Source organism: Thermobia domestica, chromosome 11 (assembly GCF_964235325.1).
Source record: "Thermobia domestica chromosome 11, izTheDome1.hap1.1, whole genome shotgun sequence".
Lineage (NCBI taxonomy): Eukaryota > Metazoa > Arthropoda > Insecta > Zygentoma > Lepismatidae > Thermobia > Thermobia domestica.
Window position 1 is genome coordinate 101,941,526 of NC_137464.1, and position 23,265 is coordinate 101,964,790.

General features: G+C 31.7%; 1 long non-coding RNA gene across 6 annotated transcripts in view; it reads left to right on the forward strand.

Annotated features, from left to right (window-relative positions):
• The window catches only part of LOC145664331 (uncharacterized), a 373,203-nt gene that overhangs the window by 91,552 nt on the left and 258,386 nt on the right, over positions 1-23,265 (forward strand). For all 6 annotated transcript variants that reach the window (XR_014127370.1, XR_014127369.1, XR_014127363.1 and 3 more), the window contains exon 2: positions 21,873-21,937. This is a non-coding gene — a long non-coding RNA (uncharacterized LOC145664331). The remainder of the gene's footprint in view (positions 1-21,872; positions 21,938-23,265) is intronic.

The following is a 23,265-nucleotide window of genomic DNA, read 5'->3' on the forward strand; positions in this document are numbered from 1 at the left end:
TGGTTCAAATGATTGACGCTTAGGCCAATCTTTCTTTTAATAATGAAGTGCTTTGGCGCGGCTATCCCAGAGGCACAAGAAGTAACAGTATTTGGTGTAACCCTGTTGTAACCCAAGTAATATGCCTATGATTTTCAGAACCCCGGAAATCTGCCATTTAAACTTGTCATAGTTCAATCGCAATAACAATTGTTTCATGTTGTCATATGTTTCTTTCATGTGAGGTGCATACCCAATCGGAATTGCCATTATGCAGGAGGACACATTTGAGACTTATTTTGCAGGAGTCGATGAACAACCTCCACTCATCACTTTCATAGTCAATGCCCATAGCTGCCATTAATCGCTCTACATCACTACATAATACCAAGTTCTTTTCACTTTCGAAAAATGGAAGAAATGACATATGGCGGTTACGGAATGCAGTCACATTTACCGTCTTATCAAGGCAATTCCACTGTTGTAGTCTTGACGTCAACAGTTCAGCTTTATCTTTCGGCAATTCCAGATCTCTCACTAGGTCATTAAGTTCGCACTGTGTTATTTTGTGATTCTCTGTACACTCATCCTTACACCTTGGCACTTTACCTCCAGGAAAGGAACTAGATGAGGTGTTTAGACTCTGATAAGAATAGTTTTATATACATTAGTCCCTGGACAATAGTTTTTCTTTCACCCTATAATTATATATTTAAATTTGTTTTATATGAATGCAAAAAAATGGAAAAGTATCTTACGTGAAAGAGCACACCTTATTTAATAACTTAAATAAATAAATAATCTATTGTTTCATTAAAAAATTATGTAATATTTACATTTTTATTAAAACAGAATTGCTGATGTTATTACTTTATCGAATATGGCCTATTTTTCTGACAATTTCCTAGCATTTCAAATGCTTGTAATTGAAATGTGTGAATAACAAGGGAGCACATTCTTCCTAATTTTATTTTTAGGCTAACATATTTTCATGAATATTTATTAATCACACACACATTTTTTGGGTTAGGTTTAGAGTTACCCCCTCCGCTTTTTATAAAAATCAGGAAAATTTACAGGAGAAATGAGGTAAGAAATGATAATTTGAAGTTTTTATTTGATGTTTAGGAATTTAAGTTCGGCATGAGAGTTATGTTTAATACAAGAAAAGATATGTGGAAGTTAGTGCTATTTGACGGATGCGGAAGCATTCGCGGAAGGTTTCAGCAGCATGGTAGTTGTAAAATATGGCGAATATGGCGAACAGGTGTAATGGCGAATATGGCGAATATGGATCAAAAATAATGAAGAAAACCTTTTAAATTTTGTAAAGCCAACGGAGTACTAAAGTTAAGTGAAATGTAATAATTTTTAATACTTTAAGCACTGTTTTTTGTATGTTGCAAAGTCCAAGGGCACCTACAGACTGGAGGGGCAACTCTAAACTTAAGCCCATTTTTTATCACTGTGTGTTTTTTTCTGACATTAGAGAATTATTCCTATAGTTTGGGACTGAAATTAATGAGAGAAAGTATTGTTCGCTTGACCAATCATTACCTTATATACTGAATAGTGAATAAAATTTATTGTCAAGTATCAGATTGTCTAGCAACATATTCCTAACAATGGAAAATGACAAGTGTATTACTTGTATGACAAATTGAAAAGGAATTAAATTCAGAGACAAATCACAAGTGTTTGGCAGATGGCAACCTTAAACATTTTCATAAGTGAGCAAATACCCATTACAAACCTTTCTGCTAGTGTACAGCCGTGGAAAAATTCTTAAAGATAAATTTGGTTTTGTTTTAGATATTTTATTATAATGTGTTTTATTGTACCCAAAAATTGTGCTTCTCCCATTTCTTAAACTTTCTCTTTTGCATATTATGTTTCTAATTCCTTGAATTAAAATTGAGAGCAGTCCCTAGGCAGAAGATAACCGCATTTGTTCTTCTAATATTTCTCATGATGTGTTGTGGCGTCAAGTGTACCTCACTTAATCTCTCATCTCCATCAGTGCTTATGATTTCTAATTTGTATCTTAGTTATTCTCTAATTTCGTCAGTTCTTTACATTTTTGTTTCTTGTTCAAGTTTATTCGTGTATTCTATTCGTCATTATATATTCTAAATTTGTAAATTCTCGTTTCTTGTTCGTTATTTTTTCGTTTACTGTATTACTTTTGTTATGTTGATAGTTATGTACAATGTATAGTTCCTTCTACCTTGCTGTATGTTGGTGATCGCAAAGATCATAAAGACCTCAAAATAAAAATGATTAAATAAAGTTATCAATCAAAGAGCCCATAGCCCATCCATCCTTTTCCCACTTCTCTTAGACCTACAACTCTTCCCTAAAAGAGGGTGTAGTCCTCTGACAGGTTGCTAGCCGATGGCTAGCTTTAAAAAAATTGTTTGGATACGTAAAGTAATTCATTGGAATTATTTCTTTCTTTCAAGTCTATTGAATCAGAATGGAACTCTGAAGATATATGTAGAACAGTAAATTGAGATGTCTCTGCGCTTTCTTTTGAGCGTATAGTACCTTTTTAATATAGAATTGAGGCATCCGAACATTTAGAGTAGACTTTTCTTGGAAATGCCCTAGTGTAACTTCCATTTTTTTTTCACTACAGGGCTCAATTCTTAGTTAAAAGAGATATCCAAAGTGATCCTAATAAATCTACGCCAGACAAGCAGCGAAGATATCCACAGGGAAATGGAAGCAGTGTATTATATGTTTAATAGTGCAACATGTGAAATGGTAGTGCAAGGAATTTCAAAATGGATCAGAAAATGTCCAGAACAATGGGCGATTGGGACGAACTCATTCCTTGCCGACACCGGACAACATCGTCCATGATTCGTTGGGATGACGCAAGGTGTCATATCGATGGGTTCCTAAGCTTCTTAATGATTTCAACAAGAGGAGGCGAATGGTCATGTCACTGAATCATTTGCAGTGTTACGTCCAGGAGGGTGACAGTTTTCTGGAACTCATGATCACTGGTGACAAAACTTGAATGCCATATTACACTCCCAGATCTAAACGGCAGAGGATGATGCGGAAACATCCCGGCTCGCCAGTAACAAAGAAAATCCGAACAACACTATCGACTGTTAAATTGATGTTCACAATATTTTGGGACAGTCGGGAATGACTCCTACTTAATTTCCTGCCAAGAGGTGAAACAATCAACGCAGAACGTTACTGTAGCACACTCTGCTACATGTATCTGTGAGCAGCCATTAGAAAGAAACGTCAGAATATTCGGAATGGTTTTCCTCCATGGCAATGCAAAACCCCACATGGCAAAAATGACAATCGTCAAACTTCACTTTTTGTGTTAGGAGATTATGGAGCATCTCCCTATGCGCTAAAACCATCTAAAGCATTAATATTCCTTGCACACTTTATACACTTGTGAGTACCAGTAGACACGTCCCCATTAGTACATGCTGGACATGAATTTGAAGCCAACGAATTAATCATGTTTAGTAATTCAACTGGATTTGCGTAATTCGTTGCATTTGTAACATGCAAAATATCTCTACTATTTATTGGATATTTCACCATTTATTGGCGATTGAAAAGATCTTATATTAATTTTAATGTTCCTCCAGTGTTAATAAATGTTTTATAACAATCAAATCTGTTCTCAATGGTAATTTGTTATCCTGCCAATACTCTGTTTTTCAAATCTTTGAAACTTGATGTTTTGCTTTCCATACCCAAAATATTCAATCGTTATCCAAGATTATAATGGAATAATCGCAATGCTGTTTTCAGAATGTCTAAAATTGAGGGTAAATAGTACATGTTTGACCTGTCTCGTAGCTCAAAGTCAGTCACTGACATTTTCACCTGATTAATAACATTAATTGGACATTTCCGATACAATGGAGCTCTGACCATTTGTCTCTGTAGTTGGGAATATAATCTCACTTGAGTCATCAAGTATCAAATTACATGCATGTACGTTCTTTTTAACAGAAAGTGTTATACGGCAAATGATTAGCGTAAATAAATTGTTAAATATGTTTTTTGGAACTCATCCGCCTGTCAAGTTGGCCCGAACATTTTGTTTATTATAACAGCGTTAATTTTAACGGGAAAGAGAGTTCATACTTGGGCACTTACGTTAAAACGATTACCATAGAAAACCTTTAAATTAATTTGTTCTTGACAAAGTCTCAGCCAACTTGACATTCATTTGGCCCGGATATTTGGTTATATTATAATGGCGTTAATTATAGCGGTAAAGAGTTCACACTCGGACACTTTCTAGCACAAACGATTGCCATAGAGAAACATATACTTTTTAAATAGCGAAGTCATTCTCACTACACAAAAGCTGAATTTCGAACACTTCTTATCACAAACAATACACATTATCAAATCTGTGCTATATCAAAGTTATACGGCCATCTTCGCGAACATCTAGTTCCGCATTTTTTAAAACTGAAATCGGGTCCTGGAAATATCCCTATTGTTTCTTAAAGAAAGTTATTTTATTTTAAACAAACATTGTTATTTTTTCTCACACAACTTGTAAGGTTCATTATTAACACGTATAATTACTGTTAATGGATGAATTGCCAATGATTGTCATGTGTTCTTAACTTTCTATCCTTCAGTTACAAAATTTCAGAAAAGTGTCCCGATTTCAAGCTCTGAAAATAATCTATGACATCCTTAGCGTATACTGCAGTATTATGTTTATCTTAATAGATAGTGCGGTTATCGTAATTGTAAAGTTTGCAGAAATTTTTTTTTTTCATTCTCTGGAAAAACACACATGGGTATTTACTCTAGCTAAATAATAATTTTGTTAATCTAAATGAATCTGGCGATTACGGTATACTATGTCTTATCTGTTGTATCTATTGTATCTATGTCGTATCTATTGTAGAATTTATTTATTTATTATAAGGTAGCTCCGTAACTTGGAACAGCCGAACCACCATGCCCACTATCCTCCCACATCTTCACCGCTTACGCACCCGCTATATCTTTACTTGTATTGCCAATGCACATCCTATTATTGACGAACTGCTGCAACAAACGCCTGCGGTACCCAAACATGCCTATCTACCAATAGACCATTTGTTAGCCATATATGAACAGGACCACTCACCTGCGCAATACAACCTGCATCGTCGTATCTACAACCACTATGAACATATCCACCGTCCGTGATCACAACCTGACCTCCTACATAGCTTAATATCTCCCGCACACTCCGAACACTCCACCATTATGTCAATCCTTACTACTCAATAGCTGACTTTCATCTTAAACTCACATCTAGATGACCCTTTCTATTTCACATCATTTCATAACAGCCTGCAACTTTCTCCCTTTCTTATCATCAATAGTCGTTATATATCTCTGGCCATAGAGAAGGCATAACTTCTGGAATGAAAGACGTGAAAAAAAAAACTTAGAACATTTTTCTCAATACAAGCAATAAGCATTAATATTTGGGCCCTCCAGAAAAATATGAAGTTCAACACGAAATGAAATTTAAAATTTACCGTACCTAGAATTCAACACTTTAATAATCCTTTTTATTACTTCTTGGTGTCCCAGTTAGCGTTTTACTGAAGTATGGCCATGATTACATTTCTGCTTCATTTTAGTGAAATATATTTTGATTAAGTGAAGAGGCAGCAGTAGCATTTTAAATTATTTTAAGTTCTCATGGAAATCGTATAGTGGGTCCATTCCATGCTTCACAAGTTAAATTGAGTAGTCAAAATTTAACTTAATATTTCACTTATGAAGTCAATATACAATTTAAGTCGTCAAAAAATATATGTTTGTGGAGAGGATCCTAATAACAAACATTTTACTATAATGGACCAAGATCATAATTTTGCTTCATTTTAGAGGATATTACTATTTGTGTTGTTTTCCAGATCTAGGAAGCCTATTTCATGCTTCATTTGTACATATTCAAAGTTCGTATCGTATCATATGGTTTCAGAAAGTTGCCGCCACTCGAACGGAACTTAAATGAGAGGGCAGTTGTCTCCCTGCTCCACAAATTATGGTACTGTTTTATGTAATTCTGTGTAAATTACTGGAATCAGTCGGAATCAAATAAAACTATGTTTACTATCACGTTTTGTGAATTAAACGAAAAACTTATACTAAAAAGGAGCTCCCTCTACCGAGTTGCTTTCGGTTTGATCAACATAAAATCTTAACGGCTATATAGAGTAATATACGGGGACAATGTATGGTCAATAGCATCACCTGAAGAATTAGAAATATTGGTATGAAGAAAATATTATTTAAATTCTATTCTAATTATTTTTAGAATTTAAGATTTTTTTTTACAATCTTTTGTGTCCATAATAAAACGAAGATACATAAATATACATAAACACTCATAGTTACTTAAACTAAAAAAAAAGTTAATGACTTTTATTTTTCCTACGATGATCGATAGCTGATTTTGAAAGCTCTGTTTTCTACTGAGTTTGAATATGATATTCGTTTTCCTGCATCATGTTTCATTAAAAAAAAAAAAAAAAACGAAAAATGTTTTTGAAATTTTCAAATTTTTGGAACTAGCTTGGAAAAATATTTTTAAGAAATGCTTCCTAATTATGAAAATGTTAGGCATAATTTTTCATATATTTCTATATATTAAACACAATCGCTCATTAGCGTAAAACAAATTGCACTCTAATCATCCCTCCCCCCGCTCCGTTACAGGTGAAAGATTTAGAAACATTTTCGGGAGAGAAGAGATCGGGAAATTTACCTATCTACACTTGGCAACGCCGAACGACGCTGAAACAATTGAACATAAGATTTACATGTTTAATTTCTTGCTTGCTCATATGGTGAGCTTCATATCTCTGTTGAAGTAATATGCTAAAGCAAATAGACAACATTGGCATGTTCTTGCGATACATTAACGTGTGGATGTTTCATTAGGAAGTAGCTAATATTTGGAAAGGTTGTTTTGTGTTGTAAAAATACATTTCCGCATTTCTGCTACAATTCTGACAATACCTAGGGAGCATAAAAACAATCGTGACTACTTCTGTTATGTGTGTGGACAGATAACTTCACAACCAAAGCACACAAATATAACACCTGTTATTAGACAAGCGTATGAACTGTAATTTTCATCGAAGATCTACGTAGACAAACTCTGGGCACCGAAATTTTGCTATAAATCGTGTGCAGTGAATCCAAGGAAATGGATACGTGGTTCTCACAAATGTATGTCATTCGCTACACCAATGTTATGGTTTGAATCACTTGATCGCTTACAGGACTGCTACTTTTGTCTTTTAAATATAAAGAAAATCATGTCCAAAGGTAAAAAAAAGGTCACTTCAATAACCAGATTTACAATCAACAGAAGAGTAATTTTACATGGTGAAGGTTTCTCTGTGACATTCAGTCAGAAATATAAACAGTATACTGTAGTAATATTTCTGACAATGAATGAGGTGTGACTGGTGAGCGTGAGGATCCTACATATAGGGAACATGCCAGGCAACCACATTTGATTACTCACGTGTCAGGAGAAACTGAACCATCTTATTAGAGACTTGAACTTGCCTGAACAAGAAGCTGAGCTCCTAACTTCAAAGCTTAAAAGTTGGCGTTAAAATGAAACCAAAGTGACATTGTACAGTGATAGACAACATGACATTCTTAAATTTTACAGCAATAATGACGATTGCGTATATTGAAGAGTTCTTGTAGTACTGAAGCAGACATTACAAATACAGTATAATGGCGACAAGTGGCGATTATTATGAACTTGTCAAAAGCAAACATGAAGTGTGTCCTCCTCCACAGCGATAATACTTACTGTTCCATTTCAGTTGGATTTCCAGTAAACCTGAAGGAAATTTATCAAAATTTTAAACTTCTACTACAGAAAGTGTAGTATAATGAGAGTAAGTGGAACATATTTGGAGACCAGAAGATGATTGGTTTGGTGTTAGAATTACTTAGGCTACACAAAGTACTGAGATCTGCTTTGTGAGTGGGACAGTAGAGCAAGAGATATAAACTACACACAAAGGGTATAGCCCACTCGCGCATCTCTCACTTCCGGAATTAAGAACATGAAAGAGGAACCTTCTGCGATCTTATGACTTTTTTCTGCCTCTCTTACACATTAAATTGGGTTTTATGAAGGTATTTGCAAAAAGAGTGGGAAAAGTGAGGACAAGAATTGAAGTACCTGCAGGAAAAGTTCCCAATATCTTAGATGCTAAACTGAAAGAAAGTGTATTCATTGGTCACAGATGCATCAATTAATGAAAAGTCAAGGATCCATGAAAACCTGAGAGAAGTGGAGAGAAAGACCTGCCTATCTTTTAACAGTGGGTCAGAAAACTTTCTGGCCAATAACAAAAGTGCAAACTATGTGCATCTAGTTATATTATAAACCAGAAAGCCAGGCCGATCCTAAAATTCAGTTGCAGCCCCCCTCTATGTTTGAGTTTTAAATGACGATTTGAAAATCCATGGTAAATTAGTCCCATGATGACTGATTTCAGTTAAATAAATTGAATGAGAATCTGGCTTCTCATTATTATTGCCTTGTATTCTGTTACTATTTGTTACATTGGTATACAAAACACGTAGCACATATTGGAGTAATAAGATCAGACACTACCATAATATACAGTGACGAAATGAAGAAGATATATGTTATCGAAACAAACTGAAACAGTTTGGTGTGTTAAATATTATATTCAAACATTATACTCTAATACTACCAGATATATTAGCTGTTAAAAACATGTTTAGATGCTTTCATTTGTAATATTTGATTCTTTCATGTTGATGTTATAGAAACACGCACAAGTATGTATGGCTGGAATAAAAGAATGAATTATCTCCGCGCTCTCTAGCGAATTATTTTCTTACTGCTCTGAAAAACAAAATAGAATAATTATTTTTCTGACCAGAGTATGCACTTCCTTATTAAAAATTAAAGTATTTCGTAACAGTTTCCATAACGTAACGTTATCTTTCTCAGATGTTAATATATATGTTCAAATTAATGTAGGTAATAGAGACATATTAATATATTAAATGATATTAAATATTATTAAATAATATTAAATCATTTACATACAATTCCAGTTGTTGCTGATTATATATTTTTTAAATTTTTGATATAGCAATATGTTGTTTCATTTGGCATTTACCATTTCATTTTAAAATAATATAGTGTAACTGTTTCTATTAATATATATATATATATATATATATATATATATATATATATATATATATATATATATATATATATATATAATACCACTATTATTATCACGTTTCTCTTTCTTTTCTTGTTATTACTGATATTTCCAAATATCAATGAATTTTTATTCTTCAATTCTTTCTAACAGCCTATCCCATAATAATTTGTCCAATTCAATAACCTTTCTCGTTTTTCTCTCTTAATCCTTCCCGCTTCTTTCCATATTCTTATTAACGTTCTATTCTCTTTTTCTAAACCTTGTATTCCTTCCCAATCGATATCAAGTCCTGTTTCTTTTACATGTTTATATGTCGCATTATTTTCTCTAAGTCTCACGTCATCCTTATGTTGTTTTACTCTTTCTTTAGGCTTTTTTCCTGTTTCTCCAATATATATCATATTACATTTCTTACATTTCACTTCATACACTCTTCCTTCATCTTCTTTTATGCCCTTCTTCTCATTCCTCGTTTTCTTAATCGTTCATAGGATTCTACTTCCTCCTTTTCTCTATGTGTTCACACCTCCTTTTCTTAATAGGTTCTTTAGTATTTCTGTCTTTTCTTCAATGATCTCTATCCCATGCGATTTTCTCTTCTCCTCTTCCTTTGTCTCTTTTCTCTGACTTTTCCTTCTGTTCTCTTTGATTCTACTTTTGTTTATATTCATGTATAAAGAATCATTTTTTTCTAAGAGATTGTGAAACTTTTCTAAGTCTTCTTTCTTTTTCTCTTCTTCACTATCTATTTCTTCTATTCTTCCCTCCATATTTCTTATGAAGTTCTTTTTCGTGCTATTATCTACGTCATTTCTTTTATGGCAGTAAATCCCTGCCGCACAATCTCTGTTATATCATCTTGTATGCAATTTTCCTTCTTTTCTTTCCATTGTCATGTCCAAGTAATTTATTCTGTTTTTTTCTACTTCCTATCCAGGCTTATCCCTTTCTCTTCATCTTCAAGAGAATTGAATTGAGAGTATTGGCATGCAGACTAGAAATATTATAGATTTCCAAACTATGCTAAGCCTTACAGAACGATTTTGTCCGTTCGTCCGTCTGTCAACAAGTATAAGAGTAAAAATGGTAAAAGGTATTGAGAGGCGGATGATTGCAATAGATTCAGCGTCCCAGGGATAGGTTTTATCTCCTCCGTCAACTCTATATTCTAAACGGAAGGGGTTTAAATTTCCGGTTTCAACATTTATCGCCATAGAACGGAAACGGTAACTGATAGCTAGAAGTGAAATTTTTCCAAACTATTCAGCGTCTCAATGCAAAATACCGTTACTATCCACAACACTTTACCACAACCGGAAGTGATTCAAATTTACTATTACTTCCGATTTTATTACCGGTTTCAACGTTTATCACCATAGAACAAAAATCGTAATAGAAGCGAGAAGCGTTTTTCTTTTTTCTTTTCTTTCTTTTTTGCAAACGATTCGGAGCCTCATTGCTATTCACAAAACTCTCCGGAAACCAGAAGTGGTTCAAATTTGTTATTACTTCCGGTTATAATTTCCGTATTGAAACGGTAAATGTTAACGAGATGCGGGTTTTGCAACCGATTCAGTGTCCCTAGAATAGGTTCTATTTCTACCTTTATTCCTCTATTCAAATGTGAAGCGGTTGAAATAAACGACTTTGGTTTCAACTTTATCGCCATGTAGTACGGAAACAGTAAGGCATAGCGAGTAATGGCTTTTCAATATGGATTTAACGTCCGAGGAACAGGTTCTATCTTTGATATTATTATTACTATATTGCAACTCGTATTTATTGATGCACTACCTCAAGTTTGAGTATTGAATTCGAATTGTTTGGATGTCATAGTGAAACGATATTCACTTGTTATATTAGTATTGCTAACATTTGTGTAACAAAAATAAAAATAATATTCAATATAATTGGCTTATTGTTCATTTTTCTCGACGCTATATTACACACTCAATAGAAAATATTCATAAATACATATTAAACAAAACTAAACGAGAGGCCCTGCAGTCATTGAATTGAACTCAGAAACTACGTGGAAAGCTACCAACATAGCCTCAATTGCCAAGCTGAAGAAAGCCTGTCCACCAAAGATAGGGATCTTGATTCCTCAGACGATGAGCTCTGGGAGTTCGTGACCCGTTTTTCAATCTGCAAGTTCATGACCCCTGCGGGGGTCACGAGAAGAATACATGAGAGCTGCGAAATGATGTAACAACATAAATAGAAATACAACCTAGTACTGGAAAATACAATGTGAACATTGTGGATTTATTATTTTGAGAGACATGTAGATATTTCTATACTTATTGTCAAACTGTTATTTAGGGTCTATATTCATATTTGAGTCTTACAACTACAAGTCATAAGTAGCAATAATCAAAGTGCTTATTACAAACCACTGGGATTCGCTGTCAAGCGAAATGTGAATAAAAGCGGGGGGGGGGGTCGTAATACGAAATAAATTAAGAAAGCTTAACTTACATAATAGAATATTTGCCTACCAAATTTGTTTTACATCTAGCTAGTTGTTGCCGAAAAATAAAATACCAAATACATTTTGGGAGTAAAAGTATAAGCTCCCTATGCTTACGCCAGGAGCTAATAATAATGGTGTTAGGGCTGCAGGGAAGCAAACTGGCTCACTACTGATTTTGATATATTTTGTAAATTAGACTACGAGGAACACTAATCTTGAAGGAATTTTGACGATCTGAAGTTTGAAATTCGAGATACCCGAATATAAAGATGAAAAGGAAGAAAAATGAAACACACTTGATTTTGATATATTTTGTAAATTAGATCACGAGGATCATGAATCTGAAGATTCTTTGACAATTTGACTTTCGAAACTCGAGATATATTAAATATATGAAGATGACCAAGGAAGAAAATGGAACACACTTGGTGTTCATGTGTTTTGAAATAGATCACGAGAAACATGAATCTGAACGAATCTAGACGATCCAACATTCGAAACTCCAAATATCCGAATATAAATGTAACCAGGAAGCAAACTGGACCACACTTGATTTTGATATATTTTGTGAATTAAATCACGAGAAACATGAATCTGAAGATTTTTTGACAATCTGACTTGCGAAACTTGAGATATTCTTATATAAAGATGACCAAGGAAGAAAATGGACCACACTTGATTTTGTTGTGTTTTGTAACTTAGGCAACAAGGAACATGAATCTGGAGGAATTTTGACGATTCGATTCTTCAAACTCGAGATATAAAATTGACCAGCGAAACAAACTGAATTACACCCTATTTTGATTTACTTTTGTAAATTAGATCAAAAAGAATTTTAATCTGAAAGAAGTTTTAACGATCCGGCTTTCGAAACTGGAAATATAATAATATAAAGTAATTAAGGGAGCTAATTTGGCATTCGGACTCACGAAATATATCAAAATCAGGTATGTTCCAGGTTGCTTCCCTAGTCACATTTTTGTTCGTATATTTCGAGTTCCGAAAGTCGAATCGTCTAAATACCTTCAGATTAATGTTTCTCGTGATCTAATTTACGAAATATATCAAAATAGGGAGTGGTCCATTTTGCTTTTGTACTCACCTTTATCTTCTAATATTTCGAGTTTCAAAAGTGCAATCATCAAACTTCTTTCAGATGTATGCAGCTCTTTCCTTAGTTCACAAAATATTTCAAAATCAGGCTTGGTCCAGTTTGATTTTCTGATCAATTTTGGGTCGAACATTTAGAGTTCTGTAAGTAGGATCATCAAACGTCCTTCAGTTTTATGTTCCTCGTGATATAATTCATGAAATATATCAAAGTGAGGTGTGGGAAGAGACGAGAAAATAATAATGTTCATTCTTTAATCCATTAATATTTTGTTATCAAATTATCGTCCAGGAAACCAAGCAATATCTCAGTTCAATTCTTTATAACTACGGGATAAAATTATTTTACTGTGTCGGGATTTGTTATTACTAAAATTGTCATAGAACTTCCTGTAGAAACAAGTAATTCTGGATAACTATGGAATTACTTTCAGATCCAGTTATATTTTGTAGGCAATTCAGAAGAAAGTAGCTAGTAGGTCTAAGGTTTTAACATTGAGTTCAACTTTCCTATTTATAACAATATGTAATGAATATTTTGTACAAAATAAGGCATTGGAGATAAATGTATATAAGATTTAACAATGTCTTACTTAACTTATGATTTCATTGACTTCTTTCAATTTTTTAAAATTGATCACTACACTTCCCACCAACTTTTGTATACCCATCTTTTTTTTTTAATAAAGAAATCGATCATGAGGACAGCGTAAATATCGAACGGGATGTACAGAAATTATGCAATTTTGACCTAATGTGGTATGGAAGTAGGTTTTGGCTTACATGTGAAACATTTTTCTATGGAGAGTTTTGGTTTCCAAGTTATGGGTCATCAAAATTATCGTTTGAACTTGACAAATATATATCTTACGCGATTGCAGAACTAATCTGGTGTCGAACTAACTTAATGAAAAGGCAGCTCTTAACTTGAATATGAGAAATCTTTTCCTGTAAATATACGTATAAAGGAAAATATGTTGTGTCATTGCTCGCAGAATATTGTTGGAACTTGGCAGTTGACACGCTCCCTACATCAAACAAGAGAGTAGGTTTTTCTTTTATTTTGTGCTTGTTACCATACGTTAATCTATGTCTTTGTCACATAACTATAACTCATGTTTGGTTGGCTATGTATACATATACTGATTTCACCTACATCTTTAAAAATATACAGGTTGTTTCATATATGAGTATTTTTACTGGTTTTCCTTGTTTCTCATTTTGTTATTTATGCCAAACTTCACGCAGTGCTAAGTTATAAATATTGGTTTATTCTTCTGATCTCGAAACGTGTTATATACATATTTGTTTTCGTCTAGTTTCCATTGGACATAAATATTACTTACAATTTTATTAAGAGACATTAATTTAAAAAAAAATATATGGATTTTCTTCCAAAATTTCATTTCAGCATTTCTGAAAAACAGACCTGATAAAACATACTTAAATTCAGATTCGTAATCAGCAGGTCAAATCTATAAGGAATACTTATTTTCATTCAGGAGAGAGAAAACTCAAATTTAAACACTGTTGTCTTTGAATTTTCCGTTAAATGAAAGTAAAGAAGTAAAGAAATAAGTATATTAGGCTGTTGGAACGATAAAAAAGGCATAATATGCTAGATAGAAAATTATTCATTTTTAATTTCTCATGGTAAAATTAACACATAGTAGATACAAGATAGAGCTTATAATAATTGTTTTCAATTTAATTTATAATAATAAAAAAATGCGAAATTGCACTTTCAGGTTGATTGAGTGATTGATTGCTGTATATTTTGATCGTCTTGACGCTCGTATTTGGTTAACGTTGTTATTCTTAACACTTTGATGCTTGCTAAGACTTAAAAAAGTAATAATCAGTCCATTAAAAGTTTCAACATATGAAATATGAGATTTTTTAGGCCCGCCAAAGAAACTTTTGAATCACTGAACGTAACTGTATGAAACTTGGCAGATGAGGAGTATTTCATACACAGAATCAGAATGTGCTATTCATTATTCAGTCAAAGGATATTAGAGGAGCTAGCTCACGAGAAACCGACTTTGTATGCCCCATTATTCTTTTTATAGTGTCAGATAATCAATGGAGGGCTAGTTTATATCATTTTATATGGAGTTGAGTGTTTGTTTGTTACACAGTTTGTTGAAGTTTTCATTGTGTCTTCTTTTAAAATGACAGATATTTATCATAACACTATCATTAAAATACGTATCTAAGGGAGAAAAGGTGCAAAATTTATTTCAAAAGTGGTTTCTCGCGATCTCCTCAAGTTAGGGAGATGAATCTTGGTATATATGCTCCATATTAAAAATAGTTGGAAACGTGTTCAAACGTTTTCGAGAGTAAGGGACAATTTTCCACACAGAATGATGACTAGACCGTGTAAAATGATTTTTGGATGGTAATATTTAGCCCAAGCTGGATTTTTATAATTATATTTTGATTTACATACATATCCTAAAAATGGAAGGGATTTCGAATCTATCCTGTATATGTGTTCCATATATACAGAACAAATATTTCAGCTAGTATTTAATGTCTAAAAATTTGATCCCGAATTCTACATAAAAAAAAAGTTATCATAATACAGAGAGTTTTCTGGTTCGTGACTATTTTGTGCCACGATAATAGAAAAACACTTGAGACAGGATTTTTAGATTCTTATTTTCATTTCTTATTTGTATTTAGCCAATTCATTTTTTTATAAACACACTGAATAGAAATTAATATATATCGTGAATTTGTCTATCATGATTTCACAAATAACGGCACGGAAACGGTCTGCTGGTTATACCTACTACATGCACACTATATAAATATATATGGAAAAAGATATGTATTTCTTATAAACAACGGACATTAAAATTACCCTAAAGAAAATATATCAAAATTAAATTATGTCTAGTTATAAGCTTTTGTTGAGCCATGTTACTACTACTTTTAATATTTCCACTTTATTATTATTTCTTTTATCCTTATTATTGAAAGTATTATTATCATTGAAGTTGTTTTGATAATCATACTCTTACGTGAAGTAATAAACAAATATATACTGACATATTTTAGATGTGCAAATGATATGAAGTTCTTATACAAGACCAAAAGGCAATTTCGTATACTACGTCCAACAGACTTAACATCATTGAATTTCCCTTCTGAGAACACACACCACACTCACAAGAGAGACAGGAAAACAAACGCAGTTATTTCTACGTATCTTGTGGAAACTTTGGAAAGGGAGAGAGAGGGGGAGGAAAAGTGGCATTGCGTTGTGTTATTCTAAATCTTCTAACAGCTGCAGGAATGTTGTTACTGAACTTTAAGTGTCGCACCAAAAACGAGAAATATCACACACACATACACATACACTTATGTACATACACACCATTAAAAGCAAGGGCAAGAGGAAGTACAGGGCCATCTTCCATGGGAAGGAAACACACCATTCGTCACATATGAAATTCAAGATAGGCTCAGCTTCATTTCCCCAAACATGACGTTTTCATTGCAACTTGTTTTTACCCTGTTGCAAAGCACCAGTAAACTGAAGTTTTCTTTTTCTCATCCTGTTGTAAGAAGTTAAGAAAAAAACCTTTGAAGTCAAAATGTAAAATATTAGCTATCTATAATTGAATTAAGATTTATCAGTTACTTTAATGTTTTGGAATAGGCTACTGTAATATTATTTCTTTAATAAGAAATTTATATGAACCTTACGTTCTGTAGATATATGTGATTCGAATGTAAAAGTAGGTGTTATGGCACATTTTCTGGACGTAATCTCTTCAGGTAGCAACTGAAGTCATGCTTCAAAAAATATGCTGTAGATTTCTATACAACGTTCAATAATTATTACAAGGGTTATCTTAAGCAATAAAGTGATCTTATGGATGTGATCATTTTCAAAGTTTGTGTATGCCACTTTTCCAGTTTCCGTTATATTCTTTAGTATGTATATTTATGAAGAATCTAACTAGAAGAATGTAGAAGGTTAGTGTGCTACATATGTCAAATGAGTTGGTCTATAGCCAAGATTCCATCTTAGTTAATTTCAATATGAATAGTTAATTAAAATCAAATATATAACTAAACTCTTGGACTTCGAGCGAAGCGCTGCTTGAAATCTGTAGCACAGCTGAATAAGAAAAGTTGGAAGTTACCATTTAAATATCACTAAGAATTTTAGAAGTAAACACTCTAGATGGTCTTTAGAAGCTTATATACATGACTCTATAATTATGTTTAACTCTGTTTATTTAATTGATCTACATTAATAAAATTATATTCTTTCTGGTAATCCGGACAAAGCCAACACAAAATAATCAGTTTTAACTTATGCTATATCTTTCCAATTATACTTCCTTCCACGATGTGTGCTGAACAGTTCCTGAATTTACGAAGTTATCTTCTTTTCCTGAATAGTTGATTTTCATGTATGTACGTCATGGTTATTTAATTGCTGTTACGAAATGACTTACGTTGCAGATTTCAGTATAGAAATGTTTCCTATGGTTGTTTCACAATGTATCATTTTTTCTGATTTTCTTACTTAAATAAGAATACTGTACACAGTTTTAATCATAGTACATTGTCAAATACATTTAGAAATATTTCTGAAATTTTAATTTCGATACTTTATAATGTTTTGAAGCCAGACAGTAACGTCTTAGATGCAATATTAACAGAAAATAAGTTTTAATATGAAATTCTGATGTTTGAAATAACAATAAGATATTTTTACAACATTTAAAAAATTAGAGATATACATATTCAATATGTCTGTCTGATGATTATATAACTAACATATAAAAACTCATAATTTTCTAAGTGCTTTGGAACGTTTTGAGAAAATTCGTAGTGCAATAGAACACTTTTAAACCAAAATTAAGCACAAAACGAAATGCATCAAGTGTAATAATGTAAATGAAAACGATCAGCATCAATGGATTAGTGTCATAAACTGATATATATGCCAAATAGGAACATCTCAAATATAGTGCTTTCTATAAAATGTTCCATATTCCATTATCTATGAAAAATTTGGCGAAATGATTGATTCCCATATGCACAAAAATTGACTTATTTTCTTGTTGCTATTCCCTTCCAGTTAGAACTAGTTCTTAACACACCATTTTTGACGTTTCAGTGCATTTAGAATACTTAAACTTGTTTTACATTAATAAAAAAGTTCTCATGTTTTAACAATTGTGTTGGAAACCCAAGGTTAGATCATACTACCGACATTGACCGTATGTCTAAATTATATACTTACACTTAGTGTTTTTTTTGTCGATTTTTATAAGTAAACACCTTCAGAAACAAACCGAGTCCATAGCAGCATTTTAACTAATATTATTGACTTGCAATATACACAACTAAATGAAAGGAATTCCTCGTTTTATTACACTGAAATTGTTGCTTCTACCTAGGTACAGAATAATATAAACCAAATCTTATCAACATTGAGACAACTGTACTGTACTATGGTGGTAGTAATTTTGCCCATTAGAAATCCTGTAACCAATTGTAGATAGTTGTGTTGCAGGTTTTGGATTTAATTCTAGCTGGGGCAACAAGTTTTTCGTATTGATGCAGCATGCCATTGAGAAGCAATTTGAGTTAAAAGGTACCGTATTTCAGTCCAGAAGATGGTGGTAGGAACCTGAGCTACGGGCATGTATAATCAAGTTGAACACAACAATATAAAGTTTAATTTTATATCTGATCTTGAACCATCCACACAATGATTGTGAACAAATAAATACCTCATCATTATGTCGAGTATCAAGGATCAAACTATATCAGATAAAGTAATTAAGACGAAGCTAAATATAAATATAAAGAATCGCAGCATCGTTATGCTACATGAGTACACATTGGTACACCTCATAAATATTATACGTACATGTGAAGAAAATTTATAATCCTTATAACAGCTGTATAATGTATAATACTAGAAATTTCTATAAGCTGCTAATAGTTTATTTTTTAAATGGCTATATATCAAAACTTCAAATCATTTTCATTTTCTTCTAAATTTTTTAACCCTATTGATTAACAAGGCAAATAACTCCCTTAAATTTGTGTTTGAGAACGGAATACCAAAATAATAATAATAATGTAAACTACTAAGGATTAGCATTTAAAATGAATTTTTTTTAATTCTTCTTTCGGTGGTTAAGTTATTCTCCGTAAGCTTAAAATATTTCGAAAGTCAAGTTTTACCTTTTATATCTTTTCAAACTTATTAATCAAACTATGCTTAAGGCTTTAGAGTATATTAAGCTTACGAAGACTGTATACTATTTCAATGTACTAAAATTTAGAAGCATGGAAATTTCTCTTTGTCGTTTGCATCCAGAAGATGTTTGGTTGGCTCTGCAAGAACTTTACTTTACAAAAACAGTATGCTTTACGAAAAAGCAAGAACGGAGCACCTTGCCTTATGGCTCTGGATTTCTTGCTTCTGTTCTAAATCGTGTTTCTACAAGCAGAGTAAATATCATGTTCACAATAAATTAGTAGGAGCGCTACATAGCTTTTGTAAATATTCTACGTTTAAGTACCTACAGTATCTTATTTTATCCCTTTACTTTCAAGCGTCGCTACGAGAGAACTACAGTGATTATAAAAAACGCAAAACAACACTGAAATTGCTAGTTTTACCTATTTAAATGTTTCATATACATACATGGTAAAAAGTAATATTTGGAGATTTTTCTATTTATGCGTCATCCCTATATATATATATATATATATATATATATATATATATATATACTTATCTAAAGTGCATGTTGTTCAACGCATCCGCACCAAATTTTAACTTAAGACTTTTTATAAGATTTCTCAGAGAGTTTCTTAAGAAATTTTCCTACCAAAGTGAGTAAGGATATTTACTGAAAGTTAAAAAACATTTTTATTTACAATTTCATCCCAGTATTTCATTCACAAATCTATACTGCTGTATAAGTCATATATATCTGCAAATAATCCAAAAAGAGTAGTTTACTCTTGTGGTGAGTTTTTTTAAGACCATTTTTTCTTCAAACAGCTCAGGTAATGTATTTCATGATTTATAAATAAATATTTTATTTTAAGCCTGAAAATATGGCATAACTCATTTGATCTGAAAAATTCAGAAGGTCATAGTATAATTTTGAGAGGAAGTTCTTTCCGGAACGTTCTCAAAAACGACTCAGGAAAGTTTATTTGTTTTCCATATATAAAGGTTTCATTACTAAACCTACAATACGATATAACTATTAGTCATGAAAAATCCACTTGGGGAGTTTAAGCTTGGGGTGAGTTCTTTACGAACGATATTCCAAAAATGTCTTAAGAAATTTCGTTGATATTTCATGAATAAATATCTCATTATAAAATCTGTAATGTGTGTAAATTACTTGTCATTAAAAAATCCCAGGGACTATTTTGTTTTGGGTTGATTTATTTCGGTACAAATTTCTCCATAAACGCTTTACAACTTTGATTGTATATCACAAATAAATGTTTCAGTAATAACTCTAGAATAGCATGATTTGATTAAAGAAATTGTAGCGAGAAAGCTTAGTTCGTTCTGAACATTTTCTTTAAAGTTTTGTTATCGTCAGATTTTAATTGGTAACTAATTATCTTAAATTCTAAATATTTGTTATTTTATTTTATAATATATTACCTTATGTATGTTATTTTGAAAGTTGCTTGCAACTTAGTTTTCACGTCTGAAGCCTCTGTTAACTAATAAATATATAATGCATTCATCTAGATATCAAATTATTTCTTTATTTTAAATTGAAAGATATTTCTTCTAGTAATTGGACATAAATTGGATATCTATAAAATTTTGTTTCAATAAATTGGAAGAAACAAAGAAATATCTGAAATTTTAACGGATTGTTAATTCAATAACACTCATGGATAGCTATCATGTGTTACTGAAATCTTCACTTGTATACATAATATTTAACAAAAAGAAATTAATAATAGTCATTAAAATTTATTCATTCTGCAAAGTCTTAGCGATTGAATAATTTTTAAGATGGTGACCTCAGCTAATTTCTCTAATTCTGCTTCTAAACCAGACATCATCTACAACCTGGATTCAGCTAACACCTACATTGGGTAAAATTCTTGAGACAATGATAGTTTATCTTTGAACTTACTTCAGTAGTTTATATCGCTTACCGTTATATCAAACATAATTTCACCTTGAACATAAATCCTGCTAATAATATATTTCTGTTATGTATGATATATCCATTAGTCAATAATCAATTTATTAAAGATCTCCCATTATGTATTCCATTGCTAGCCTGATAAAAGCACTTGATGGTGTGTATATTTTGTGTCACTGAATTATTATTATCATATTGGATTAATTTCTGAATTCCATTTCTTCTATCTGCCTGTACTTAATATTCACCTATAGGCCATGGAATAACATACGTATCCATTATGAAGCTAATCCCAGCTGAATTTCCAGTTGTAAGGCAATCTTCCAAGGCTCTGAGACGTATGCCTTCATATATAAATAATATATGAATCGGTAGTTGCTAGAAGAGTGCTTGTAAATGTTATAACGGTTTTCATTTTTCTGCTTTCTGAAATCCACATGAATACACCTTTATTTAGAATTTAAACAAGGTTGTAAATTACGAATAAGAAAAACACGTTGTTTTATCAGTAAATGAGAATCCTATCCATACAGGATTCTTCAAAGCGGCAAAAATAAAAGTGCTTCAAACATTGACAGATTTTTTGTTTTACGAATTACGATTTACACGTAAGAAATATCCGAATGATGCCACCTGACATCTCTAATTATTCCATGTTCTACTAACACGAATAAAGTCAGTGTTCAAAAATATCTATAGAAAGTAAAATCAAACTTTTGCAGAATAATATCTTCATATGTACCTAGGTATATTAGATATGTATCTATATTATATTGACATACTAATTTATGTATAAATAATTTATTAAATTTGATTTTAGTTTCAATAATTGTTAATTTAATCTCATGTTTTTCTCTTTCTGTTTTCTTTCAGATTCTACAATCATCAACAAATGATGCACAACTAATTAAGAAAAAGTTCAAGATAATAAACTTAAGGTATAAATAAAAAAAATGTAATGATTCCGACTCCCTTCATTGCATGTTACCCAATGAATTTTATTTCACCAAACAAACGAAACACATAATTGTCAAAAAATAAAGGAATCACACTTAGACTTACAGAGAAGTGTTAAATGAGACAGTATAAACAATCATCTTTGTTTTTGACTACTTCTCGTTCATAAGTTAATTATTACTGAGAAAGATATGAATGTACAACACTCCAATAACTAATACTTCAATAATTAACTGTATTTCCAAAACTAGTTTACAAATACGTAAAAGAATTTGATTTTACTACATATTTTAGTAACTGCTAATTTCCACTTTTACTAAATTATAAATATAATTACGTTAAAAACTTACACAACTTATCTATATTACTATATTAAACCTTTCAGAAACTTTTAGTTCTTTTCTAGCATATTTCATTCATGACTCGAATTCATTTTCTTCTCATTTAGATTTTGGTTACACCTTGTAACTATAATTACTAAAAATAACATTTATAACATTATTGAATTTGACATTAAACAAATAAAAAGACAGTAGTTTAGTACTTGCATAGTTTCTAATTTCCATAAAACTATCTAATAATACTCAGTATTTATGATTCAAAACAGTAGTTCAATAGAATCCAACTTTGTTCTTTCTAATATTTGTCGAAATAGATTTGTCTCTGTGTGAATTTTAGTGTAGGTCTTTTTCATTCGATATTTCAATAAGTATGCCACCAATAAGATTAATAGAAACAAAAATATATTTCTAATTAAAATTTTAATTATCATTAGTATGTCTAGTAAATTGCATGTACTTCTTACTGTATTTTGTGTAATCTTTGCATGATTTTCTACAAAAATATAATTTGTTATTGCATGACCATTTTAATAGTTTCTAGTTGGTTAATAGAATAACTTTGATTAGCATACCATAGAAGTAGTAGTTCATGTTTGCTTTATGTATCAGAATATCTACAAGTTGATTCCTGCCTAGTGTAATATTTTTCATTAAACATTTGAATCAATATTTTCGAGGGGCTACAAACAGTAGCACTCTTCCGTCTGTAAGAACAATGTTTAGGATAATTAATGGACTAGTTAAATACCCGTCTTCCGTTAAGAACAATGGCAAAGAATCCTTATTAATGACATTAATAATAAATAATATTTATCGTATTTGTGAAATCAATTAATAAATCAAGCATATTTGTAATATTCTAAATAAGAAGCAGTAATTATTTTAAATATTAGAACTTACAGTTAGAAAATGTTAAATTAAATAATATATTCAACGATAATAATAAACCAAACAATTCTTCTCTCTGT